This window comes from Podarcis gaigeae (assembly GCF_964106915.1).
Source record: "Podarcis gaigeae genome assembly, chromosome: 3".
In the NCBI taxonomy this organism is placed as follows: domain Eukaryota; kingdom Metazoa; phylum Chordata; class Lepidosauria; order Squamata; family Lacertidae; genus Podarcis; species Podarcis gaigeae.
Window position 1 is genome coordinate 88,690,538 of NC_139680.1, and position 14,315 is coordinate 88,704,852.

General features: G+C 39.7%; 1 protein-coding gene across 1 annotated transcript in view; it reads right to left on the reverse strand.

Annotated features, from left to right (window-relative positions):
• ALK (ALK receptor tyrosine kinase) overlaps positions 1-14,315 on the reverse strand; it is a 597,092-nt gene that overhangs the window by 67,711 nt on the left and 515,066 nt on the right. The window lies entirely within an intron of this gene.

The following is a 14,315-nucleotide window of genomic DNA, read 5'->3' on the forward strand; positions in this document are numbered from 1 at the left end:
GGAAAGGATGGGAAACAAACAGCTTTAAGGCCAGGTAGGGAACTGAACAAATGCCACCAAACTATTTCAAAGAGATGGTATTTACAAAAGTGTAGGGGAAGTGTGAGCTTGTTGCATCTTGAAGCTTTGCCTTCGCTCTTCCTAAACACTGTGTTTGAATGAAATTCTACAACTCTACAATGAGCCAATTCCTGTCTTTGCCTAACCCTGGTGTTCTCCTTAAATGGTGTTGTAATTAATTGAAACACCTTGAAGACAGTCTTTGTGGCTTTAGAGAGGCTGGTGTTTTGTTTCTGTTTTTGTATCTGAAGTGTATCTGAAGAAGTGTGCATGCACACGAAAGCTCATACCAAGAACTGACTTAGTTCGTCTTTAAGGTGCTACTGGAAGGAATTTTTTTTTGTTTCTGTTTTTAGTTCTGGATCGGCACAAATCAGCACAAATTGATTTGAATCGCGCCTCCCCCCCGCTCTGTAGCAATTTGTAGCTGCCACAACCTAATCCAGATCTGGCACAAATTGGCTACACAGCCCTAATTATTAGCTACTATTTGTAGAGATGAAGAGAGTGGATGCAATTAAACCTAATAACAATTGAGATTTATTAGCTGTTATTGCTTTTAGTTCCGCTTGGGCTTATGTTTCTCAGTGCAATCCACTGCATATTTATTTAAAACTAACTTATGCTGCATACAATGGGGCTTACTCCCTGGAAAGTAAGTGTGCACAGGTTTGCAGTCTTCACTTGTTCTTATTCTGGGTATTTTTATGCTGTTTTAATTGCTTCTGAAATGCTCCTTGTGGGCTTTTATAGCAGAAAGCCAGAGTGTAAAATGCCTTCATTCCCTTAAATTGCAATCAAATAATGTCTACTCAGAAGAAAATCCCTTTGAGGACAATGGGACTTATTCCTAGGTAATGAGCAAAGGGTTACAATCTTATAGTAATATAACATGTTAATGGCAAACATTCCACCATGTGCATATACAGCACAATCATATATAAATATCTGCATTCAACAGAAATAAACATTCAATTGGTCTACTTCCAAGTAAGTGGGTACAGGATGGGTGACAGCCATTTTACATCAAAGCTCACCATATAGATTGAGCAGACACTGAAGTCAGAAAGGTGGGCAATCCAAAATGTTACCAACCAGAACAGTTATTATTATTAAAATCTCTTTCTCAATGGAACACATGAAAAATTCTAACATTTATAAAAATCTTTATATGGCATAATAGCTTTGCCAGATTTTTTCTGAAACACCTTCCTTCAAATAATGGAAAAGTCTAACGTACTGTAATATAAATCACTAGTGTTCATAAATCATGAAATGAGTATTATCACTCAGTAGAAGCTTAGCCATAATAGATATTGGCTGCGACCCAAGCAAAGACATGAAGGTAGCATTATGTTGCAACCTTGCTAAAAGGATGCAGGCCTGAGTCTGATCATTGTCTTAGAACCACATGTATGTCATATTGGGTGAAAGCAGCATATAAACATAATAATTTGAATTTATTATTATTTTGAGAAAGACTTTGTAGACAGTTAACCACGTCTGTTCTGCAAGACAGTTGGTTTTGATGTGAAACCCTGGAGCAAAGGCAGACAGAAGCACCTGATTCTGCCCTAGATAGACCTACATGTTCCAGCATATGCCTGCTAAACTTTTGTGCCTCTCTTCAGGAATTTGTTTTGTATTCTGGAATCTATAGTTCCACTAAATATTCTATAATCTAATGGGGTGGTTGCAGTTCAGGTGGTCCTTGGACAAACCTATCCATAAATGCTCAGAGGCCTTCTGCAGTGGCTTGACATCATTAGTAATAATGATGACATCATTAGTAAGGTATGGTGTGTCACAAAAGTACCTGAAATGGCAACTGACCCTTGGAGTCCCTTTCAACTCTACAATTCTATTATTCTATATTTCCAGCCCCTGTATAGACCTGTAAGCTCACTTAAATCATTTGGGGTGGCATTTTCTGCTGTTTCCTCTGTACTGCGGAGTGCTCTTTCCTTTGCCATATGTGAAGCTGCAACCTTCAGCTGTCTCACTGGAGACTTATCCTTTTTCTCAGGCCTTCCCTGATACATAAGACTGGACACTGTTTTACATGTCTGAATCTTCTGAATTTGCTTTATTAGCTTTTGTAAATATTGTTATTTTCCTGGTTTTAGGTTGTATTTTCGTTTTAACATTATATTGTTTGTTTTTTTAAACTGTACACTGCTTAAAGATTTTTTTAAAAAAAATATTGAGTGGCATATAAAAAATGCTTTTAAATAAATAACATTCATACAGCACAGTTCCTGTTAAGTCAAATCTGCCTTGGTGTGGTTTTGCCAGCAGCAGAACCACAGGCTCAACAACGTCTCTCCCCTGAATACAGCTCAGCATTCCACAACACAGTGACCACTGGAGCCCTAGAGCAGGAGTGGCTAACCTTTGATCCTCCAGAAGTTGCTGGGCCACATCTCCCATCCCTCCTGGCTACTGGCCATGTTGACTGGAGCTGGAGGGAGTTGAAGTCCAGCAATGGCAGGAGGGCGATGGGTTAGCCTCCCCTACCCTAGGGGCAATTAGTAATGCCACAGAGTAGCTGATCTTGTTTTAGTAATTCATCTCTAAAGTAGGTGCTAGGACTCAAGGGAACGAGTTCTGATGTTAGCCAGGTAGCTCATAACGCCAACCCATAAAGGATGTAATCCCAATCTATAATATAAATGGCAGATTCACATTAACTTTAGTGGGATGTCAAAGGTGCTCACATAGTTCCTATTTTCACAATGCCTTGAGGAAATGAAGTGTGAAACCATACATGAGAATCTACAGAATTTCAAACTAATGGGGTAAAGGTTTCTAAATAGAGTGCTGCATAGGCTTCCAACATAAACCATTCCTGAGCCATTTGATCGTTCTGAAAATGATGGATCTCACACAGAAATTGATGTTCATCAGCTTAATTGCTAATAAGAAAACAGAGGGCCATCTTGCCGGCAGTCTTGGTGTCTTAACACTTTGTGATCCCAGTAGGCTTGGGCCAGATGCAACGGAGCATATGTTGAATAAAATGAGCAGGCAAAAACCTTATACCAGGAATAATACGACACACTTCTGATATCTCTGGTGAAAAATTAAATGTACTCCTGCAGGTGGGAGCAGGCGACCTTGAAAGAAGTAAAAAGAAAGAGAGAGAGAGATAGAGAGAGGGAGGGAGGGAAGAGAAAAAAACACCACATAGCAAGGGAGAAGATTAAAACAGGAAAAATGAAGGCATGAAGAAAAATCCCCATATCTGGTTGAAAAATAATGGCAATTTAGTAGTTGTTTCATATACCAAGTACCGGTATACCAAACTATTTTCTATATCAAGAGCCCATCCTTCATGTTGATTTCATTTCTGACATTGATGAAAACCGTCTCTGGACAAAGGAGGCATAAAGTGCATTTGGGTGCACATTAATGAGATAATAGGTGCACAGTGCCCTCCATATTTATGAACTTGTATTGATCAAGAGGCACATGACCTTCAGACTGAGAAAGCTTAAGCTTCTTTCCAGCCAAGGTTATGAAGGTGAAAATTACAAGGAACCTGACAATTTTTGACCTCTTTGGATGATGATGGAGAAACCAGCAACAGCAGTCCTATCCCTCTACCCACCCAGAATGAATGAGAGGTGGGCTGCTCCTATTTGAGTGTTGGGTCTGGCGTATGACCAGGTCCTGGTGTCAGAGCATCATCCCCTTGTACCATTGTTGGAAAAGTGGCTCCGTATCTAATTAGCTGCTGCCCCTTCACGATGGGTTCATAGGATCAGGCAAGTATTTCTTACCCCTTTGACTTGCCATTGTGCAACAGCCTATGTTGTTGTTTTTTCCTTCTGAAGATGTCGCTTAAGCAATGTAATATGAGAAAAATACCCATTCTTCTTGACTCTGTTTTTACCTCCCCGCCACCTCCCGCCAAAAGGCAGATGATATTCAACATTTAACAAGCTAAACATCATGAATATAATAGAGAAGCAGAGGGAGATGGCAGGATCACACATATACTTAAGAACAGGCTGGCATACTTGATAAGGGGGGAAAGACAGGAAGAAAATAATATTTTGGGTAACTGCACTTTTAGAAAAAGGCAGCAAAGTTCAGATTGCCAAAACTAATCTAGGTGTAACAAAGAATTCACTTCTGTTTTTCCAGATGCATCAGGTTTCTATGGCGTATTTTATATAATCTCTCTCTAATATATATTTGTGTATGACTGTCATCATGCTGCAGTTTGTGTGGCAGCCTATAGGTGGCCATGCCAACTGCAGCATAACAATGGACCAGAGCGCAGCCCAGGTGAGCTGTTGAGGAAGGAGAAAAGTTTAAGTGATGGTGGAAGATGCTTTGGACAGCGATTTAGCAAATGGGTCTCTGAATCATGGCCTCCTCCCATTTAAATGTTGCTGGAGGAGCATTTAAAGCAAGGTGGGAAGCACTTCAGAAAATGGTCTGGCAAAGTGCTCTCTGAAACATCTCCCACCCTCCTCTAAAAGGGTTAGGGCTGGGCAAGCTGTGAGGGGAAAGGTGAGTGGGTGGGTAAGGTGTAAAGGGGGGTTGGCGAGAGGAAAAGAGAGTGGGTTGGCCAGGTGTGGGAGAAGGGGGCTTGCAAAGGAGCGCAGATTTGGCAGGAAGGCGCATTGGGGAGAGAAGAGAGCAGGGGTGGCATATATTTTTACATTTACAGCCCCTGCCAAGGAGTCAAAGGTGACATACTTGGTTCTTCCTCCCTCTCCATTTGATCCCCACAAAAACGCAGTGAAGTAACGTATTCTGAGAGACCGGCTGCCCCAACGTCACCCAGTGAGCTTCATAGCTTCAGTACGGGGAAGAGTTTGATCCCTAGTCTCCCAAGTTCCAAATCAACACGGTAGGCATTACACCATATATGTAGGGCAGGGATGGCCAACAGGTAGATCACAATCTACTGGTAGATTGTGGGGTGCCTGTGGTAGATTACGGTAGATCTTGGGACCCCTCCCACCCACCCCTAGAGACAACTTTGATCTCCCAATAAAAGCTTAACAACTTTGGTCAATCCAGTGGGTAATCACTGCCAGTTTTTTTAATAGTGCGAGTAGATTGCAGTCTCTTGGAAGTTGGACAAGCCTGAAACTGTATAGAGTATAACCCTCATAAGGTACATAGTTGTTGACATTCAAGTCCTGTTCATTTCAACCCAACTAAACTGTGCGACAAAGTAAATGTGATGTTAATGATTTGGCAGTGCTACCGCAGTCTGTGAAAAAGAAGCTAGTCAAAAGAAGAAGAAAGAAGCAGCTAGCTGAGAAAGAAGATGCATTACAATGTGAGCAGTACAGGCTAATCCTAGTAACAGTAGCTTGAGCCAAGAAAGGGGAGCAGTGAAGACAATTCAAAATGTTGTTAATGTGAACCATTTCTTGGGTGTGGTAACTTCACTTAGTAAAGAACTGCAAGTGGAGGGAGGTTAATTACCTTATCCAGTCAGAGTTATATGCAAAGGTTATCTTGTGGTGACTGTTGTGGGTGGGTGAAATTGCTGCCTTGTTGCATCCCTGCATTGGACCAAACATGGTTATGATTGTGCTGCCATATCAAAAGTGGCAGTGAGAATCTGAAAATCTGGAATTTGGAATCTAGAATCTGAAGTTAAGAATGTAAGAAAAGCCTGCTGGCCTATCTAGTCCAGCATCCTGTTCTCACAGTGGCTGAACAGTTGCCTCTGGGAAACCACCAAGTAGGATTCGAACACAAGAGCACTCTCCCCTCCTGTGGTTTCCAGCAACTGGTGTTCTGAAGGATTGCAGCCTCTTAACTGTGGAGGCAGAGCATAGCTATTGTGACCAGTAGTCATCAATAGCCCTCAACTCTGTGAAATAAAATAAAGATTTTTTAAAAATTATTTGGATGTGATTCAGACATAAGGATGAAAGAATTTGGAAGCCAGTGTGCTGTCGTGGTTACAGCATCATACCAGGAGAAGGGAGGCCTGGGTTCAAATCCCCACTTAGGTGTGAAGCTCACTCAAGCGATTTTCGGCTCAGCCTAACCGGTTTCACAGGATTCCTGTGAGAACACAAGGTTGGGGTGAGAACCATGCAATAAATATTCCCCCTTCCCTTCCATGGCTTCACTCGGTCCCTTTGTTCTACTTCTCCTAGATCCTGGTTAAGCTAAAATATTTTTTAAACTAAATTTCAGGATGGAAGCATATGTTATTTTCTATCACTTCTACTTTCTTCAGTTCATTTGCATCTTCATTGATACAAACGACCATTTAAAAAGCTGTGTGTGTGTGTGTGTGTGTGTGTGTGTGATTGCATCTAGATTCCTTGTGGGTATGTTACTGGTGGTATTTTAATGATGTGCAAATTCAAATCCTGCACATTGCTAAAAGTCCTGCACATTGATAAACTCTAGGCAAACGCACAAAATAGCAATCTTAATACAATCATGATATGCTTGATCACACTGAAACAGGTACAAGCACTGCCAAAACAAAACAAAAGCAATTTGTACATGTAACTTTGTTTATGTAGAAAAGTGTGCGTGTGTGTGGAGATGCAAATGAAGGAACTGACGGAGGTGGCAAACTGCATCCAAAATTCAGCAATATGAAATGGAAGGAGAAAGGATTCTGTACGCTGTGTTTTCACTTTAGAAGCGAAATCAGGGTAACTCACAACACCCAGAATGGGGAATAACTTCCAGGAAGGTGATTAGGGGTAGACAGAAGAACCCCTAATCAGAAAGGGGAATTAGGAATAAACGCTGGAGCCAAGAGCTGGCCTTTTGGGTAGGTGGCATTATTCTCCATTCCAATTTTCCACCTCTTAGTTTATCACACCACTAAATGTATATGAAGATGCCATTTATATAGTCTGAATCTGAATATAAATATGAAAGAACTGAGTCACAGACTGATCTAATTCCCCTACCCACTCTGGGCAATTTCCATGAAACTCACATTGATCTAAAATCTGTATGTAACAATTGCCTGAAGCCTTAAGAATATCAAAACAGGTATTCAAAGCTTTTTTAAACACTGACTACATTGCCTCAGAGGAGGTCATTTCCATAAAAACCACGAATGTTTCTCCTTTGTATATTATTGATTCCCCCTCCCCTCTCTTCCCTCCATGGACCGAGGAAAAGAAATCTTCCGGGTGTCACACATATGCCATTAAAACGTCATACAGATTGGTTTCTACATGTTGCCACATGTTATGGTAGTTTTGAGTAATTCAGTTTGGAGCACAGCTTTTGATCTCCACAGATGAAAGTAGCGGCGCTGAAATGGAACCCCTTTAACTAGCTCGAGAGACTGCAGTGTAGCATTTTCCATCTGCAAACATCCGTAATGCTGTTGTGCATTGTACTGGCAAATGCATGGCTCTCTCTTTGTTCTGCAGTGCAGAACACAGAGATACAATGTTGGTTGGATAATCTTATTACCCAGAGCACGCCGCATGCTGCAAGCCCCAGTCTTGTTTTTTTTAACAAAGTTGCTGAACAAAATCTCAGTTGCTCAAATTTTCAAAAGCAGCAAACTATTCCCTGAACTACTGGCATCATGGCTGAGCTCTTAACTCTGAAAAATCAAAGTACAGACTGGGCCAGAGTCGGACCAGAAGGCAACCTCAGGCAAGGCACATCTTCAGCTTCCCCACCATTGTTTCCAACTTCTAAATGCCTTGTTTTTATTGCACTTGCATTGCATTTTATGACTTTGAATTATACACAGTAGAGATGGGCAAATATACCAATTTTGGTTTCTCTCAGTTTCTCTTTTTCCAGAAGGTTCAGTTCTCCACATTTTCACATTGTTTTGCGTGTGCCTTTTTGAAGTGCACATGAAGATATTTCAGCATGATTTTCTCCGAATATACACACTTTTGTGTGAAATTCCACTTAACATACACATCTTCGCAAAGCAATTTCCCCTAATATAATGCATTTTTAATGTTATTTTCACTATTGAAATGCATTCATATGCACACTTTACACTATCATGTGCATTTCTGTGCACACCACTGCTAAATTTGGAGAAGTCCACATTCTGTGGACATACTATGCGTTTTTGTTTCGGAAACTGAAAATTAGGTAAGTTCACGTTTAATTGTGAACTGATCTCAATATCTCCCCTGTCCCATAGTCTACTTCAAACTGTTGGTGAAGATTCACAAGACTGAATGCTCTGCAGGAGTCAGAGCAATATATATTGGCCAGCTAATTTGATAGTAAATAATGTACTGACTGAGAATTGTAAAATAACTTATGCAGTAACAGCGGCAAGAATTTTGGTGGCACAAAAATGGAAACAGGAAGAAATCCCAACGAAAGAAGAATGGAGAATGAAGTTGATGGAATACGCAGAATTAGACAAGCTAACGGGGAGAGTTTGGAACCGGCGAGACCAGAGATTTACCGAGGACTGGAATAAATTTACAGAGTATATTAAGAATATATGTGAAGGTCAATTAACATTTGTAGGTTTTCAAGAAGCTCTGGGATAATAATGGAAAGAAATATTGTTTTATAATAATTGTTAAGATTAATTTGGTTAAAAAACAAAAAAATATAAATGCAAGAAATGTGAATAATTGTGAAAACATGAAAATTTCCAGATAGACTGAAGGAAGTCTGAAAGTGGAAAAGATTAGATTTGGATGTATAATTCAAATGGAATGTTTTTTTTCTTTATTATTTATTGTTAAATTTGAAAATTATATATATATAATTGTAAAATAACTAAAGGAACAAGACAAGGCTGTCCGTTGTCACCCTTGTTGTTTATATTAGTTTTAGAAGTATCGGTGCAAAGAATAAGATGTAATCAAGAAATTAAAGGTATAAGAGTGGGACAGACACAATATAAACTGATGACATGGTGATATCTGTAGAACTAATAGAGTCAATCTCAAAAGTATTACAAGAGATAAAAATTTTTGGAGATGTATGTAGCAGGTCTTAAGATCAATAAAGATAAAAACAAACTCTTGGTAAAAATATGAATGATGAGAGTAAAAATAAATTACAAGCTGTGTCAGGTCTAAAGATTGAAAGGAAGGTCAAGTATCTATGTGTATGGTTAACAGCAAATAATATAAATCTATATAAAGATAATTATTTAAAAACCTGTGAAGATATTAAAAGAAATCTGCAGATTTGGAGTAGAATGAAACTTTCACAGTTAGGCAGAGTGTTTACTATCAAAATGAATATTGCCAAGAATGTTATTGTTGTTTCAATCAGTTCTGTTGATTGGCAAGACAGATTGTTTCAATGTATGGCAAAAAGATACTTCTAAATATATCTGGCAAGGAAAAAACCTGAGAATAAAATGTAAAATATTGATAGATGCAAAAGAGAGGTTTCTCTCTGCCAGATATGAGATTATATTACGAAGCATTTTGTTTTTGTTGATTGAAGGAATGGATGACACAGGAGAATCCAGATATCTTAGATTTAGAAGGTCATGATAATATTTTTGGTTGCCACAACTATCTGTGGTAGAAAAGGTGAAAGTAAAGGAAGGTTTTACAAATCATATAATCAGGAAAAATTGTATAGAATATGGGAGAAATATAAAAACTTATTGGAGACAAAAACTTTGGCTCTCACCGTTGGAAGCCAAAGCAGTAAAGAAAAGAAATAAGGTAGAAGGTTGGGCAACTTATAGAACTTTATTAAAGCAAGAGGGAGGTAAATTTAAATTGAAAGAATTTAAGGATTTATCAGGAAAGTTAACAACATGGATACAATATCATCAACTGAATGAAGCATTTAAGAAAGATAGGAAACTAGGGTTTGGGGAACAAATATCAAAAATGGAGAGATCTGTTGGAATGTAATGTTAAAGTGCTGTCTAAAATGTATAAGATATTATTAGACTGTCAAACAAAGGATGAGCAAGTAAAATCTTCAGTGATACACCGGGCAATAGAGATTGGTTAAGAAAGATATGGAAGCATGGGAAAGATTGTGGAATACAGATATAAAATTTATAGCATGTTGAAGCGAAAGGAAAGTCCAATGATGTAAAGAAAAATATTGCATAGGAACCTGGAATGTAAGATGAGATGGTTAGACAGTGTTCTCGAAGCTACAAACATGAGTCTGACCAAACTGCGGGAAGCAGTGGAAGACAGAAGTGCCTGGCGTGCTCTGGTCCATGGGGTCACGAAGAGTCAGACATGACTAAATGACTAAACACCAACAACAACAACAACAACAACATGCTTTAAGAGAAACTATATGAAAATGTTATATAGATGGCATCTAACACCGAGTAAACTAGCAAAAATGTGTAAATCAAAATTGAACAAGTGTTGGAAATGCAAAGAGAAAGAAGGTACTTTATATCCTATGTGGTGGTCTTATAAAGCTTACTGGGAAATGATATACAATGAACTGAAAAAGATATTTAAAATAACATTTGTAAAAAAACAACCCAGAAGCTTTCCTTCTGGGAATTTTAGGGGTATACCTAAACAGTTTAGAAATTAATTCATGCATGTGACTACAGCAACAAGAATATTATTGGCTCAAAAATGGAAAGAAGTCCCGACAAAAGAAGACTGGATACAAAAACTCATGGATTATGCAGAAATCACGAAACTTACCAGAAAAATAAGAAATCAAGACCACAAACTTTTTATAAAAGAATAGAAATGGTTTATTGAATATGTACAAATAAATCATAAACAGATAAGGACATTGGCAGGATTATTGTAATAACCTGTAGTTTCTTAAGAGTAAATAATTAAAGTAGATGAATAAAAGAATAAGTTAAGTTAATTCAGAATATGCAGGAAATGATAAATATAAATTTAAGGAACAGCAGAAAGAGGAGGAAGGAAGTCAAGTTTTGAAATGTTAAAATGATTGTAAAACTATTGAAATGTATATAACTGAAAATTACAAAAAAAGAGCATCTGAGTAGTAGTAACTCCCTGCTTCAGTGCCGGATTTATGTATAAGCTAAACAAGCTATAGCTTAGGGCCCCACTCTCTTGGGCCCCCAAAAAAATTTAAAGGAAAAAAACCCTGGATGTACATTTCCAAAATATAAGATAAAAAACAAATAAAATAAAACCTACATACAGGAACAGTGGCAAATGGCTTTAGATACCTATTAGGTACATAAATTACCATATAGCATATATTCAACACAAAAAATAGCGGCAATTTGTTGTTGACAAAGGACAGCAGGACATATAAAGGGCCCCATTACCTTCAGTAGCTTAGGGCCTCATCAAACCTAAATCTGGCCCTACCCTGCTTCTTAGCTTCCCTACTTTCTACAGTGGTGTCTTTGTTCTCATTCAGCCTGCCCACCTTGCCAGCACAGCTCATTTTGTCCCTAAGCTTTAGTCCCAGCCAAACTGATATTTTGCTTCCCTCAGAGGAGACTATGCCAAACATCCCAAGCTCCCTGATTCAGTCTCTCACAATTAAGCGTGTTTATGGTCATTCTATAAACATCCCAACAGCTCAGCTGATAAAGTCCAAAAGCTGTGTTGCCTCCATTACAAAAAAGAAAAGAAAAGAATGTCTAAATGATTTATAGTATATATAACAGAATGCCTGCATCTGGTTTGCAGAATTTGCTCTCCTCATTTCAGAGGCTGGAATAAAGAATTCATAAGACCCTGAACATAGTGAGTCGCATATCCCTACGCAGCGAGGAACGTTGTCAGTGTGAGTCATTCTGAAGCTGAACTTTTCTGCTCTTGTATAGCCAAAGTTCAGTCTGTAGGTCTTCCATAGCCACTGTAAAGAATAGCCTATGCAACTGTGAGCATCTCAGAGGTAATTTTAGAAAACTCAGTCAGGTCTGCAGAGAGAAAAGGCACACATATTCTGCTGGAATGGAAAGCAATTTTGCAGTTCACAAATGCGAGCAAGCAAGTGTAAGGAGAATGGCAACAAGCATGTTAGCTGTGCCTCACAGGTCTAAGTGCATTAACATAAGTAGTTCTGAGCCAATGCTTAATTAAGCAGATTTGCTCAAGAAAAGCTTTTATTAAGATTGGAGAAGATAAAAGCATCACAACCTTACATGCACCATAAATGTAGCCGTAACTGGCATAAAACATTCTCTCCACACACTGAGCAATGCATAATATAACTTTGGAACTTTCCCCCCAAAGAGGTAGCTGTATTAATTTTTTGTTGTTGTTGGGGGAGGGGACATGCAAGAGTATTGTGCCACTTTAAGGACAGATTTATTGTGGCATAAGCTCTCATGGACTAGAGCCATGGTCATCAGATGCATGAAGAGTGATCCTCACCTGGCAGATATCCATCCCATTCCATCCCTCCATCACTTTTGCACTGAACTTGGATGATCCAATGCCTATCCGTCTGGAAATTGGGGCCACCCAAAAATAAGGTAGTGATATTGACATACTTTGGAGACTCCCTGGATATGCAGAAGTATATTAAATCAAAAGAAATAAGCAACATAATATCCCCACAAGAACATGTGCTCAAGGAGCTTTCAGGATCTTGTATGGAATACTGAGAAGAAATAAGCCATGGGATGTTGAGAGTTCCTGGTTAAAAGAAAAAGGAAAGGGCATAAATTGGCCTGCTTGAGTCCCTAGCAGCTTAAAGGGGAAATATGAGGTTGAATAAGGCTATAAAGTAACAGTCAGCCCATCCCCACATACAGAGAAGTATCTGGAGTGAGGAAAAGGGCATCTCCCCCATTTCCCACTCTTCAGAAACCTCTGCTCCCTATATAGTAATATTACCAGAGTTGAGGATGCAAAAGCACACATCATTCTAACAAGTTCGTGAATATTTAAAATTACTGAATGCTAGAAACTACTAAATGCTTGGAGTCTTCTCCTGGGATAGAAGTCTTTAAGAATGCAGTGGCGTAGCGTGGGGGGTGCAGGGGGGGCCGGCCACACCGGGCACAACATCTGGGGGTTAGGGTTAGGGGGCGCAAATCCACGGGTTAGGGGGCGCAAATTACTTGCCTTGCCCCGGGTGCTGACAACGCACGCTACGCCACTGTAAGCATGACAAAGGTGTTGATGGCCCATCAAAGGAAGATGCTTGGGTCTGTGAAATGGAGGTTGCCAGGGTAATGTGGGTGTGATACACACAGGAAAAATGTTGTCCTTTGCACCATCTTTTCATTCTTTTTGCCTGGCTAGAATGTGTCCTCAAATTCTGATAAGGACTCTTATCTACCTGGATGGAGGGCAGAGAGAGGGATGTGAGTGTGTGGAGACTAGCCTAGGACTGCAGTGTATCAATCCTGCCCTATAGTCCTGAGCAGGGGTAGGCAACCTAAGGCCTGTGGGCCTGATGCAGCTCAATCGCCTTCACAATCTGGCCCCCGGACGGTCCAGGAATCAGCGTGTTTTTACATGAGTAGAATGTGTCCTTTTATTTAAAATGCATCTCTGGTTAATTTGTGGGGCTTAGGAATTTGTTTGTTCACCCCCCCCTAAATATAATCCAGCCCACCACATGGTCTGAGGGATGGTGGACCGGCCAACAGCTGAAAAAGGTTGCTGACCCCTGGTCCTGAGGCTGCAAAGTCAGTAGTTGCTAATACAAAACAAAGAACATATGCATTTAAACAATGCATAGCTTTGGTCTCGGTTTGATTCTGTTAGCTTGTTTGCTTGGTCTCTAATCCCTATTTTGATGCCAGAGATGACATAATACAAGGCGGTATATATTTGCCACTCAATTTCAGGGAAGGAAGAATGATTCAAATTCACTATCCCAAATGTGCACTGAAGGCTGCCAGACAAAACACACCACCAATATCTTCCAAGAAACAGTAAGGAAGGAAACTTTTCATTTCTGTTGTTTCTGCTTAATAGTGTCCCTGTGTGCAATGGAGTGGGACCTATAGCCATTACCTCCCTCAGCAATGAGAGGGACAAAGGTTAATGGTGGAGGGAAATGTGAAAGATGGCCTTCAAGCTAGCAGTGGATCTTCACAGAATCCAGGCTGTATATATATATACAGCTAAGTACAGAAACTGAAAGGATGTAGAATAATGAAAGGGGTAATGGGCCTTTCTGCTCTGTGGAAATTATTAAATGGCCTTCCCAGCAGTGCAAAAGGAGTACTGAAGGAAGACAGGGAAATTGCAGAGAAGCTAAATGAATCATGCATGGCAGCTTTCACTGTGCAGGATATTAGAGACACCCACATCTGAGCCGTTGTTTGAGGGGGAATGAAATCTAGACCACTCTGTTAGGGAGAAGTGACAATTGGATTAAAATTCTGGATGCCAAACTAA